We start from the raw sequence: 14,244 nt of genomic DNA on the forward strand, positions 1-14,244 counted from the left end.
TCCCATTTTCACACACACATACAATATTGACCATATAAAAAATATTACTTTTCGGAGATATGTTAATTTTAACCCTCCTCCTCCAAAGAAAACCAGGATTCGTTTTGTTTTCCACATTTGGCTATGTACAAAAATAAAACTAATCATATCATTGTCCATTTCCCTCCTTATTGTTTGCCTACATAAACTCAAGTACTTATCCAGAAATCTTCAATTAAAAAAAATATATCCATGGGTACCAGAGTGGCTCAGTCGATTAAGCGTCCAACATCGGCTCAGGTCATGATCTCATGGCTGGTGAGTTCAATCAAGCATCGTATCGGGCTCTGTGCTGACAGCTTAGAGGCTGGACCTGCTTCACATTCTGTCTCTGTCTCTGTCTGTCTCTCTCTCTCTGCCCCTCCCCTGCTCATTCACTGTCTCTCTCTCTCTCTCAAATATAAACAAACATTGAAAAAATTTTTAATATATCCAGGGGCGCCTGGGTGGCTCAGTCAGTTAAACATTTGACTCTTGACTTCGGCTCAGGTCGTAATCTCATAGTTCATGCGTTCAAGCGCCAAGTCTGGCTCTGCACAGAGCATAAAGATTGCTTGGGAGTCTCTCTCTCTCCCTCTCCTTCTACCCCCTCACCTGTTCGTTCTCTCTCTTCTCTCTCTCTCTCAAAATAAATAAACATTAAATAAATAAATATATATATACACACACATATATATAACATAATGTACATGTATATATTTATATATACACAGTGTTTTCTGAAATGACCAGGTATCTGGTGCCCTAATAACACTTTTACTTCATGAGGTAGCTTGTCATATCAGGATTCTTTTTGTTTGTTTTTGTTTTGTGGTTTGTTGTTCCTGTTTTTTTATTTCACTTAGATGTCTTTGTAAGCTGGCATGGGAATGACATCTCAGACATGATTTTATATATATATATATATATATATATATACACATATATATATAGACATACACATACACACACATATATATATAATTATATATATATGCACTAATTATATACGTATGCACTAATTATATATAGATAGACACACACATATACACACATATATGTATATATATAATTATATATATATGCACGAATTATATATATATATAGACACACACACATATACACACATATATATGTATATATGTGTGTGTGTCTATATATATATATATATAATTCGTGCATAGGGGTGTCCTCCATAAATACACTGCCTATATGTGACTGAATTTCTAATTTGTTGAAAGTGAAAACTCTTACCCTGAAGGATCATTATTACAATTTCCCTGGAAGAATAAAATACCGCCAAGCAGCATACCTCAGGGAATAAATATACATCATACTTTCATGAAATTTGCACACAATCCGGGTCAGGTGGTTAATGAAGCCATAAACTATACTATGTCTGAAGTACTAAACATTACCTTATTCAGTTGGCCTCGGCGGTGTTAAGAGAGCGGAAGATGTTTATTGCCAGAAGCTACCCTTCTCGCCTGGCGAGGCCCGTTGATAGCCAGCTCTTTGTAAATAAACATATAACCTTTGCAAAGGTAATTTAAGGCCGTGCCTTAAAGAAGATGGTAAGGTGCACGGGGAGGGAGAGCGAAAATAAAAAATCGCATGAATAAAGTCGAAGGCTGCAGGCTAGGGTGGTTATTAAGTCCCAAGCTGTTTTTCCTTCACTTTTCCTCACCACCGAAATAAAAACAATTATTGCTATGATGCTCTAAAATTAGAACACATTTGTCGTTTTTAAAGGCAGCCACAACTGAACTTGAGCTCAGCAGTAAAAGCGGAGGCAAAGCAAACAGTTGTGCCCGGGGCCTGCCCTCTCGGAGCTTGGCACCAGCCGGGGAGGAGAGCATCACCCCCGGGGTGTGGGTTTAAGCGCAGGGGCCCTGGAGGAAGAGGCATCGTAAAAGGGGTTTAAGAAATCCCCATCGGCCGGGGCTACAGAGCGCATCACCACCCCACAGAGAGCGCCCCTAAACCGCCCTGTGCGGGGATTGGCTGCAGCCCCACCAGAAAGGTAAGCTTTATTATTCCATATGGCCAAGCTTCATGGAATGTGCTGGTGTGTTCCAGAAAGCCGGGGGTCGTTAAACAGGATTCCTCCCCGCCCTCTTCTGCTCTACTACTTCTCTGCTGCGCAGAGAGAGTTTTGCCTAAGTGATCAATTATTAATGACCCAAAGCCTCCGCCTTCCTTTGGCTAAGAGGAAAAAGTTCAAATTTGTGACTCCGGGTTCGATTATCAGAGCGTGTTGGCCAAAGGAGGCTTTTATTCAGAAAGTGCGAGTGTTTCCACCTCCCCCAGCCCACATTTTCCTCAACTTATTTAGACATCACTGCCAAAAAAGGTTTGGCCGGTCCCCTTAATTACTGAGATAATTGCCTTAATTCTCTCTTCACTTTGCTAATGTAGCTCTGGCTTTGAATCTTATGTTTTATCCATTAGATCATTGTAATTGGAAAAAAAAAAAAAAACTAGGTTATGACCCAGTGAATCCTAGCCTAGGCTTTTTAAACAATGTTGTGAAAGGTAGAGATTTAGATACACGGAGGATATAGACAGATATAGATATAGATATACATAGATATAAAGTTATGTACGATTTATATAAAATATAGAATCGTATATATTTTCCATGTATATTCACTCATATACATGAAGTGAAAACAGATTTCCAAGGGAGAAATATTCTCACACATATGCAAGCTCAAATTTTGAAACGGCTTAAATAAGGAAATTAGTTTTCTGTTATGTAAATATTTGATTGCACTTACAAATAATCTAGTGTTCCACCACGAATCTGGTTTTTTTCAAAAAAAACAAAAAACAGCTAAGACTGAGGGATGTGGGATATGGGAACCGAGAGCTCTGATTCAAGCCCGAGCTGTTCTGCACAGATCCTTGGGTTCCAAGCCTTCCACGCCAGCGAATACTCATTCCCTCTCCTGCCTCCTGCTATCACGAGGTGAAGGGCGAGTTCCAGCCAGAAAAGGGAGACAAGGATTGTCCTCTCTTCCATCGCCCACAGGCCGCCTCTGGTTTTCAGGACAAAGACACAAACTGCTGGCTTTTAGTGTGGACCCGGTGGCAATTCCGAGAGAAGACCTGGCTTTCGTTTTAAAGCTATTGTAAAATGTCTAGAGATGCTTAGCTATAAGGCACCATAAAAGTTTAAGATATTATTGTTAAAAGGACAGAGCAAAGCTTTTTTTTTTTGCTCATGGCAAAAGGTTCAGCCGAGTGCGGAGACACAGGGGCTGGAAAAAAGTGTGAGGAGAATCCAGGAGGGCTATTTGTGGCTGGTCGTGTTGTTTTGATTTTCATTTTCAAGTCTTTATGTCAACAGTTTTACGGGACACAGTTGTTTGAGGTGCTACCGATGGGGACTTCACATCAGCTTTGCTTTGTTCGAGAAAGGTTGGAGTTCGGCTGAACTGAAGAGCGTAAAAATATACATTCAGAGCAACCAAAGAAAGCCAGATGAATTCATTAACCCACGGAGAAAACCTCTTGTTCCTAATTCTGGCCCTGAATCCTTTTCTAACTTTGCTTTAGTCGGGGGAAGTGCTGTTTGGTGGCTACAGATGCTTCTTTTTTTATCACAGTTTTGTCCAATACCTCTGGAACGTGTCCACGTCCGTTTTCTGGATGATGGATTCGCATCCCAAACCCACCGGAAACTAGGAGCTGTATTGTAATTTTCAGTATCATTCCCTCAACAGACACTCGCTGAATATGTTCTACCTGTAGGCACTGGACTGTCTTCTGAGGACAAAGCCCTGAGTAAAAGTGAACGTGGCGTCTGCCCTCATGCAGTTGAAATCAAGCCAGCGAAACACACATCCATCGCATCAGCACGCAGCAAAACAGAAAATTCTGACTGATGCAGGTGCTGTGAAGAAATACAAGGAGCTGTGAGCGTTTAAAGTAGGGGATAGGATCAAGCCAAAGAAAGATGTCCCAAGAAATAGTAAAAGCAATACGTATTGAAAACTCACTACAAACTATGGTTCAGAGCACTTAGACGTATTTTTTTCTCTTCAGCCACATGAGACAGGGATCATCTATTATTATTCCCACTCTAGAGATGAGAAGGCTGAAGCAGAGACTCTCAAGTCGAGAGCTGAACTTGGGATGCGCTCAGCCAAGATAGGCAAGGTTATGCTCTGCTACCAAGAATCCCCCAAATATGAAAGTGTACTGCTTGCCTCGATATTTCAGGAGGGGAGAATAATCCAGACGTAGGTGTCATCGTATGCGAAGACCTTGCTCTTGCATGGAGCCTGGACAGGATTGCAAAGCAGGGTGGACGACAGGTCTAGAGCAGACCAGGAGCAGACCTGGAGACCGGCAGGTAGGAGCTAGACCACTCAGAGTGCATCCTGTAGAGCAGACTTAGCAAGTATCCACTAAATAGTCAAGCATGCCAGATCTCATTCCGGACACTTCATTCAACACAGCCCTCCATCCTCCCGAGCCCTCTCTTTTCCTTCTTTTGTTTGCTTTTTAATCTCTTTTACTTGCTTATTTATTTTTGAGAGAGAGACAGAGCGCAAGCGGAGGAGGAGCAGAGAGAGAGAGGGAGACACAGAATCTGAAGCAGGATCCAGGCTCCGAGCTGTCAGCACAGCTCGAACTCCCGAACCGTGAGATCATGACCTGAGCTCAAGTCGGACGCTCAACCGACTGGACCACCCAGGCGCCCCGCCCTCTCTTTTCACTTGAGATGTTTATTTTGTACTTATTGAGCAGGCACTTTTAGACCTAAGTATACCAGTTTTGATCATCTGTCGTGCTTGGGAGTGTATGCGTGGATATATACTCAAAATCAATGAGTTCCGGAATGCTAACGCTTCTTACATTCTGAGCCAGGCTCTGCTGAATCAGAGTTTTACTCCAAATCGTGGATGTCAATGTCTGAGGTTTTTTGTTTGTTTGTTTGTTTGTTTGTTTGATTTTAAATTATTTATTTATTTCGAGAGAGACAGAGACAGCATGAGTGGGGGAGGGGCAGAGAGGGAGAGGGAGAGAGAGAGAGAATCCCAAGCAGGCTCCATGCTGCCAGTGCAGAGCCTGATGCAGGGCTTCAGCTCATGAAACCAGGAGATCATGACTTGAGCCAAAACCAAGAGTCAGGCGCTTCACCAACTGAGCCACCCAGGCATCTCAAGATGCCATCTATTGTAAAACACAGTCTGATTTCAAGACTATTGAAACGTGGGGAGATATTGGAATTGAATGATATGGTAGTAGTATTTACTGAGTCCTTACTCGGGCCAGATATCGAACTAATCGTCGCATACTAACTCATTTCAACTTTGTAACAAGCCCAGTTAGGTGTTATTTCTGTCTCCACTGCGCAGAGGAGGAAACAGAAGTTAACGCCTTATCAGAATCGTGGATCTGGGTGTAAACCCTTGATCTGCACCTGATACCTCGAGTTCTGAAACATTACAGTAATTGTAAGCCATTTACTTGTGGCAAAGTGAAACTCGAGGCTACTGAGGGCGTTTGTCTACTCTAATTGGAGAAGACCGGGGATATTGTTCAATGTTTTTTTTGTTTGTTTCTTTGTTTCACTTGATCGACATAGATGCAATCCAAATCTATGTTTATATACAATGTCACCTACATTTCAGATCTGGATTCTAAACGCTCCCCAGAAGGAGCATTTGAGCCGGTAAAATATGGTTGACTTTTCTCGGTGGGAGTTGTTGAATTAGAGAAGGACAAATACCCTTCTCATTGCTGTCAAGAAGCCCACCTTGGTCTGAACCCCAAGAGCACACTCCCCAGCCATTCATTTTCAGAAGGGGAAGAACGTAGCTTGCCCAGATGTGGCTCTTCTGTGAATTCCTCCTGTCTCAGATTCACCTATGTTCGATCCACCCGTGTCCAGTCTCCAGCAAGCTGTCCTTTTTGGGCACGTCTATTCTTCTGTCTGGGTCAAGTGTAAAAGAGAGTGAGGAGGTTAAGGCAATCCAGGATACACTCGTAAGAGTTTTGGACAGTTCGTGTTACTCCACAAATCCAGATGATCGCTCACGTTCCTATGAAATGAGTACTTACACCCTTCGGTTAATCCGTATTTCTCTGATTCGATCCTGATGACAAGGGGAAATTACCCGGTAAGAAAAGCCTAGTGAAAAAGTGAAAAAACACAGTTTTCCTACTTCCCTGTCAGACCCCGCAGGAACCTGATGAGTTCAATCTCAAACCAAAGGTGAGACTTTTAAGCTCAGATTCCATTTCCTTTTCAGCCCAAATCTGACATTCTTCTGCAGATAAAAATAAGGTTTTAAAGATGGTTTTAAAGAACAGCATTGGGGTTTTTTTGGACACCAAAAATGTTTTATTAAAAAAAAAAAAGTTCATTGAGTTCAGTTTAAATGAATCAGAAACATATGGGTCAAATTTTCCTTAATATACACTTGGGCTTAAAAATTAAGGGAAAAGTACTAGGGGAAAAAAAAAAACCTCTCTCTCGTTGTGCTGAAATGAGAACATTTGGAAAGAAATTGCCAACATTTGACAAGTTTAAAGTATAGCCAATTTCACCCATCTCTTGGTGACAAAAGCCTGGGGACCATACTGTCATCATTAGGGCAAGGGTAGGGCGTCATGATGGAGGATGTTGGAGAAATAATTTTTTTTTTCCTTCCAGAACTTGAACTCCTGTATGTACACGCAATTATTTCATTCTGGAGCAGAAGGATAGAGACATACTCTAAAAACATTCTGACTTGGCTTCTCATGGTATATTAAAAGCATACTATAGAGGCACAGACTCAAAGTTTGGAGGTTTAACCCCAGGGAGAGAAAATTATGGTTCTCTCCATTTATCCCTGAACCCTGCAGCTGGTAACAGTGTCCTCTGTTAGTAATTACACTGAACAGATGAGGGACTTTTTAATTTTTTTTTTTTATTTTGACCTGCAGTTAAACAAAATTTGCTTGTTTTATTTTTGGTTAAAAAATGATGAGGCAGCACCAACCCCAATTTCACCCCAGAGCTGTTGATTTTCCCCCTCCTTCCTAATTTGTTTCAGACTATGAGTGCAGAGTCCCTTTTTTAGTGGGAAACATTTGCTGCCAAGACCTTCAGGGGATTTGTCTGCAGTTTATTTTGTTAACTACGAGTTTTAGATTGTTGCGAGGTTTTTTTTTGTTTGTTTGTTTGTTTTCTTTTTTTTCTTTTGCTCGTTTCGAACGTGGCAACGGGAAAGTTCACCTTCTGCTTTTGGGAAACAAATGCACAGCGAGAGAAAAAGAAGCGTGGGTCTAAAGTCATCCCAAAGTGTCACCAACGGCCTCCAGCCGATGGTAACTATAAAGAGGGATAACGAAATAATACAAATGAATTCACTGTCTTAAAAGGTCTCGAGTATAGTGTGGGCTCCACTCTCTCACCCTTCCCCTTGTAATTCAAATTTAACACTAATAAACGAGAGGAACTAAAGATAATTGGCTAGAATCAAGCATTACATCTGGGGCATTTCACAAGCTGGCCCCAGCCAGGCAACAGCAACTCAGTGCAGTTTAAACTTCTGCGTTCAGAACAAAAAACAATGGTTCATGAGGTGGAAAGAATGTTGTACAAACACCCCATCGCCCTGGCTGGTATTTATAAAGTTTTGGCAAAATTTCATAACAAATTTTAAAATAATGTGAAAGTGCCCTGTTTCCGGTTTCTACCCCGCACCATGCCTGTCTTGAGGATGTTGTGGTTCAGGGCAAGGGGCCAAGGATTTTGCCTGGCAACCCGAATGGAACAGACAGGCGCTAATAATCTGCACGTTTGAACAGGGCTTTCTTATTTCACGTTTCGAGCGGCGTTCGTATATATCCTTCCACAGGCTGAGGTCCTCCTCCCCAGCCTGGTGGACCAGGCTGCTTTTATTTTCTTGATGGGGAAACCAAATTAAGAGAGATGAGGGGCACACTTAACGAGGATTACTGGTGGAATGTAAACCCACTTTTCCGACCCTTCAGCCAAAGAAGTGTTCATTGAGATTCAAATGTGGGATAACTACCCCCAGTCCTCTTTTTCACCCTCTTTCCTCTCTCCTCTGTAGGGCTTCCCTCCCCACAATCACAGGGGAGTCTGTGCGTGGTCCCAAGAGCACCACTAGAATCATGCAGAACCTACCAGTTATGCCGCAGGGAGCAATTCATCTGAGGCCGACCCACTGTTCGGTAGGGACTGAAAGCACTAAATTCACCGATCGGTAGTTTTTGCAAAAACAGAAAAGCAATTTAATTTGCAAAAACAGAAAAGCAATTTAATTTGAAGGCCAGTGTGGGGGCGCCTGGGTGGCTCAGCTGGGGAAGCGTGGGATTCTTGATGTCAGCTCAGGTCATGATCTCACAGTTCGTGAGTTCGACCCTGCACCTGGCTCTGCCCCGACAGCGTGGTCGTGGGGTAGTATCTATTTCTACCATTTCACAGTTATGTGACTTTGAGCGTGTTATTTTACCTCACTGAAACTTAGTGTCTTCTATAAAACCGTTCCTTTCATCTGGGAGGATTTTTAGGAGGATTACACTCGACCACGTATGTGATACATCCGCAAAATGGTAGCCTCTTTGTCAAATACGGTACCGGACATTTTTAACTCACGGATGTCCCAGAAGCTTATTCTTCGGCTTTGGTTTTCCAGATGGAGTGCTGGCCTGTAACTGTATCTGTGGGACCGGCTTGTGACCACAGTAACGATGGTGTAATGTGCACGGGATGAAATGGCACGGTGTTAGATGATGCTGTGACACAGGTGGTTTTTTGTTTGTTTTTGCTTTGTTTTCTTTTGTGTTTCCTACCGGAGACCTGCCCACCCACCGGTGGGTTATGGTAAGGATGGAGTGGAGGGGGGGGGGGGGGAAGGGAAGTGTGTGAAAAAAGGACTACTTAATTCTTTAAATATATTATTTCATTTAATTCTTTCAACAACCTGAAGTGCAGAATTAAGCAATTATATAATTAGCCAGCGAATAGATCAGCTATTTATATAGCCAAACTCAGTAATTAGGACTGAAAACATTATTAACTGAGTTTGTAAATGAACCTTCAGGTATTTACCTTAACTCTGCTTCTTTTTCTTCACCGTAAATTATCAGCCTAGGATAATTTATTCGGTTAACTTAATTGGCATTAGAGCTCAACCAGATAATTCAGATCTAAATTATTCACATTATCTTTCAAATTATCCCGACATTCAAAGAATATTCCCACTTCTGTTCGCCTTTATGTGTGGGGTTTTGCCTACAATGAGACAACCTATGTACCATAAAACCCTGAGTATACGCTCTGCCTGGTTGATCTCATCTTGGGATCAAAAGGAGGCAAAGCAAAGGTTTCTAAAGTTTTAAAAACTAGAGCAGTGGCCTTTTTGAGTGATATGCAATGTCAGACATTTCAGGGCTTTGAGCCGAAGGACTTTCTGTAGGTTTAGATGTAGGATTATTCCAGGATCCTAAAAGACTGAGAACTTTAGTAAGAAGTATTTTGCAGTTATATTGAAAATTAGGGTAGGTGTGTGTATATTTAAGAATGAAGGGGCATCCACCTAAAATATGAAAAAGAGTCTTGTTTGTAGATGACATTGCAAATTTAAGGTTTCATTTAAAGCTAAGTATTGTAGGGGCGCCTGGGTGGCTCTGTCAGTTAACCGTCCGACTTCAGCTCAGGTCATGATCTCACGGTTCGTGAGTTCGAGTCCCGCGTCGGGCTCTGTGCTGACCGCTCAGAGCCTGGAGTCTGCTTCAGATTCTGTGTCTCCGTCTTTCTCAGCCCCTCCCCTGCTCACTCGCTCTCTTTCTCTCTCTCTTTCAAAAATAAATAACCATGAGAAAAATTTAAAGCTAAGTGTAGTAATACAATTATAGAAGAGAAAAAACAAAGTAGATATAAAGCAATAAAAATTTAAGTAATTCCCTATAGACTCATCGTCATTATGTTCTATTCCCCCACCAAATCCTTGAATTATATGTTTAGATATTTTGTTCATTCTTGACATATACTGCATTTAATAGAAAAGTAATAGGTACATGGATATTAATACTCCCCTGGACTGGAAAACATGTCATAGAAAATCAAAATACATTCATAAATACAATGGGGATGTTGTATATATGGTATCCTTCAACCACTGGGTATAACCGTAATCAAAGCCGGGAAGACCCAACAAACATATGTCTTATGCAAAATAAAAGTGCGATTTCCTGCTATCTTAATAGCGTTACTCAGTTTCAGAATCACAGAAATTCGGGACTTAGGACAACCCTTTGCCATTTTGAAGTTGTGGTTATGAGGATTTCCAAGTTAGACCTACTTTCTAGACTCAAATTTAAGCATCTGTGGACCACCTGGCTTCAGTACCCACTTAACTTGAGATAGGAGGTGATTTCTTCTAGAAGCATGCAATCACAGTGGTTCCCCCAGAACATAGCAAGTACAAGCCACAAAGCGGTAGAAATTGGGCCAAGAATTTAACATAGAGTTGCTATGTTTTCTCCTCTTCCCCTCGCTGTATTATTCTTACAACGTTGAACCACTGAAGGTTGAGGATAAAGGAATTCCAGACCTACCCATTTTAACTTGTTGTAAATTGGATCAGTTCAGCCAAATTTTCTTACATACAAGAACAGATGGTATGATATTTTATCATAAAATGACTTTTCCTTTGCTTTACGGTAAAAAAAAATAAAATAAAAATCCAACCCCAAATGACAGTATATTTTTCACAGACCTATGGCCTGTTAGAATCTGAGTTTATTTCAGCTCCCTGACCTAATTTGTGGTTGAGTATGGCCTTCTTTCGTGCCTGCAGATGTACAAAATGAAAAAAGTTCTTTTACGAATGGAAATATCTTTTTTCTGCTTGTGCAATAGATGGGTGTTTAAGAAGAGGGAAAAATAGTTCCCCCGCGTTTGTCATCGAGGTTCCATTTGTTCAGATAATGGACTCACTACTTTACTTATCGGGACATTGCTCTCTCGTTCCAAAATTAACTATAGAACATACTCAAATGTGTACCTCTGCCTGTGTGTACACAAAGTGGACATTTGAAGAAATCACTTGAATATTTCAGGCAAAAAAAAAAATACTTTATTTAAAACGTGTAATTGATTAAGGGAAAGTAGAGAATTTTGTTTGAATTATTAAGAGAATTGCGTGCTGTTAATTTCGTTTTTGTGTGAGTAGAGTCATCTTTTAAATAATTCATGCTTCCTTATGACCAAGTTTTCTTCCTTTGCTCGTATGTACTTTGCAGATGATTATAGATTCTGAAACTACAACACGTGACCAGGAAAAATGAAGGCTCGTTCAATGAATTTCATGATATCCCAGTATTTTTTTTTTCTTCCCTCACAAGATATGTTCTCTCTCTCAGCCTGGATCATATGCTGTGCCCCCAAATTGGTAGAATTTAAAGAAATTCGGGATTTGGGGGTTGGCTGGATGTGTGTGTGTTTCTTGTCTTCCCTCTGAGAAATGGAGAAGTTAATTTCCCTTTCTTTTGCACGTCTAGTTTCCTTAGAAGGGACTAGAAGCTATTGCCGTGTGAAAGTTTGGACTTAGGGATGAGAAAGTGAAGCCAAATACAGATATCCATCTAGCATGAATCCCTTTACAACTCGTGCTAATTGGCAATTTTGGGTGGTCTTGGTAGAGAGACTAATAATTGAACGGGAAAGAAGTCACAATTCCCGAAATGGACCTACTAGTCCCTGAGCAGCGTCATCGTAACAAGAATGTACTGGAATGTTCAGCTAATTTCCTCTCTAGACCTACTGCTGGGGTAAAGAGGGGATTCGAGCTTTGCTCTTGGGGTGCCACCTGTCACCAGCACCAAATTTAGTCCCAAGACACCGGAGGAAACTGTGTCAGGCCTATCTTGCAGCATCTTTCTGATTCACAGCCGGATCACAATGTACCATGAAGGGTTTGCAATAAAGAGTGATATGTTGGGGAAATTAAATCATGAATTAGAGCTGTTAATTACACACACGTTGGTTTAAAGCTGAAACAAATGCTTCTATCTGCCCTTTGTTGCACATTTTACATGCCTGCCTGTTCCTCCGCCGCTGGTGCTCGGTCTGTTTCTCTCTGATCTACTGCCCCTAACACCTTCGCTACCCAATTCCAAGCGCTAACACAAATGTAAAATGTAAATTGCGGCCTAGATTGTTGCTACCAGAGTGTGGAGAGAGACTCCGGGTTCCGTAACAGCCTAGACGTACGGAGGATCGACTTCCGCATCCTTGTATGTTGACAAACTCTTCTCTTCTCCATCACTTTCCCCTTCGGATCCTCATCCAGTTTTGTTCTTGGCCAATCGCGTACATTTCCCCTACTAATTCACATGCGTTTTTTTTCTTGGCAGGGAAGAGACCGCCTGTGTGCTTGAGACCTCCAAGCCAACTTACTTCGCACTGAAATTTCCTTCTTCTTTTCCTTCTCATTATAAAGGCTGACGCATAATTTAACCAACGTTTCCCTCCGGCGGGAGCGATCGTTCTATCTTGCTGGGTCATCCCCAAACTGCGAAGGCACGACTGACGGCCATAATGCACTTTAACGAACTTCCAGGGGCCCCCCCCGCCCCCGAGAACTTTCTATCAAAGAAGTGGTTGAGTTATTCTGAAGTTGAAAACTACTGAGAGAAGAACACAGGCAAGACACAGCCGGGCGGACCCAGTGTGCCTGGAGGATGAGGAGTAAGTTACTGTGGTTTACGATCGTGCAGGATAAGAAGTGGCAGGAGATGGGCTACGAAAGGAATATTGTGTTCCAATTATGATAGCTCTTAGGCAGCAAGGATTTGGATTTCATCCAGCAAGCAGCAGGAAGGAATCAATGGACATTTTTGTCAAGAGATAGTATCCACTTTGTTGTTTAGAAGAAAAAAGACACACACACACACACACACACACACACACACACACACAAGGTCCGGTGATGTGACAGAAAAAAATTAACCGACGAAAAGTGGAAAACCGTTGCGCTCATCAGAACAAGAGGTGATGTGACCTAGTGTAAGGCAGTGGGAGCATGTGAATGGCAAGGAGGAGACTTAGTCTGGTACCATTTCTGAGACCAAGGGATGGCGGTACTTAGCATTCTATTGATGTGATAGACGGTAGAGAAGGGTTTAAAGTGGATGCATAATAGCTTCTGTCACCCAAAGAGGTCAGAGAAAAGAACAGATGTTGCCAAACAGTCTCTACATTTTATTTTAGCTATAATGCATCTGAAATTCTTAAGGGATCCTCCAAGAAGAGATGCCTGTAGACAGTTGAAAACGCAGCCTGGTTTTACCTAGCGGAGTCAGGGCTGAAGAAAGACGTTCGGTGACCATCAGAAGTTACTGGAATTGCCTGCAAAGAGAAAGAGAGTGTACGAGGAACGGAACGGGGAACAGAGCCATCAAGACCACCAGCATTTAAGGAGCTGGGGGTCGGGCTGGGGGAAGGGGCACCAATGAGTGAATCAGAGAAGAAACTAATTGAAGAGAAAATCGGGGCAAGATTCTTGCTATAACATCCCAAGAGTGAACCTGCCAGCTGAGGGATGGGAGTTCAGGCTGCCAAAAAAACAAACAAACAAACAAACAAACAAACACCCCATGCAGATTCCACTGCTAAATGGCAATGAGCACATAACCCCTTCTAACTTTCTAACGTGTTTTGTTTTTCTTTTTTTTCTCTCCAAAAGCTACTACAACCCCAGACATGCTTTGGGAGTCGGTATTTAAAAGTTCCCGTTTTAATTTGGGTGGTTGTTGCTTTTTAAACAAGCAAAATAAAATGGGGATTTTTTTTCCAGTCCTTGAGATGTGGTTAAGTCCTTGAGAAGGTGCTCAGCAGTGAATTGAAGCAAAAGTGTCCCCAGCTTAAATAATCATATTACTGGTTTTGTGTTTCATGTTAACAAACAGCAACTGGACCTGAGTTGTTGGGATTTTTTTTTTTTTCTGATGTGTATTTCTTCTTTTATTTATTTGTGATTGGCTTGGGAATTCCGGTGACTGTTTACTGTGACTGATGAAAATTAAATCAGAAAATCATTACTTAGGCCTGTACTGAGAAATAGGATGTTATATCTACAGCGGATACTTCTGTTCTGAAACTAATGCTTTATTTATTTAGCTGTTCATTTTAGGAACATGAAAAGCATGTTTTAAAAACCCCCAAATTAGCCTTGGGAACAGATGAATAAA

At 41.7% G+C, this 14,244-nt stretch overlaps 1 long non-coding RNA gene across 2 annotated transcripts; it reads left to right on the plus strand.

The window, feature by feature from the left end:
* The first annotated feature begins 1,791 nt into the window (after positions 1 to 1,791).
* LOC121042461 (uncharacterized) lies at positions 1,792 to 13,967 on the plus strand. Of its 2 annotated transcripts, XR_005796223.1 has the most exons (4): positions 1,792 to 2,041; positions 4,246 to 4,378; positions 8,100 to 8,220; positions 12,409 to 13,967. It is a non-coding gene; the product is annotated as an uncharacterized LOC121042461 (long non-coding RNA). The 2 variants fall into 2 exon arrangements; XR_005796221.1 differs by lacking the exon at positions 1,792 to 2,041 and having other exon boundaries at positions 3,622 to 4,378.
* Positions 13,968 to 14,244: the final 277 nt, after the last annotated feature.

This window comes from Herpailurus yagouaroundi, unplaced genomic scaffold (genome assembly GCF_014898765.1).
Source record: "Herpailurus yagouaroundi ecotype Mexico unplaced genomic scaffold, PumYag 185, whole genome shotgun sequence".
In the NCBI taxonomy this organism is placed as follows: domain Eukaryota; kingdom Metazoa; phylum Chordata; class Mammalia; order Carnivora; family Felidae; genus Herpailurus; species Herpailurus yagouaroundi.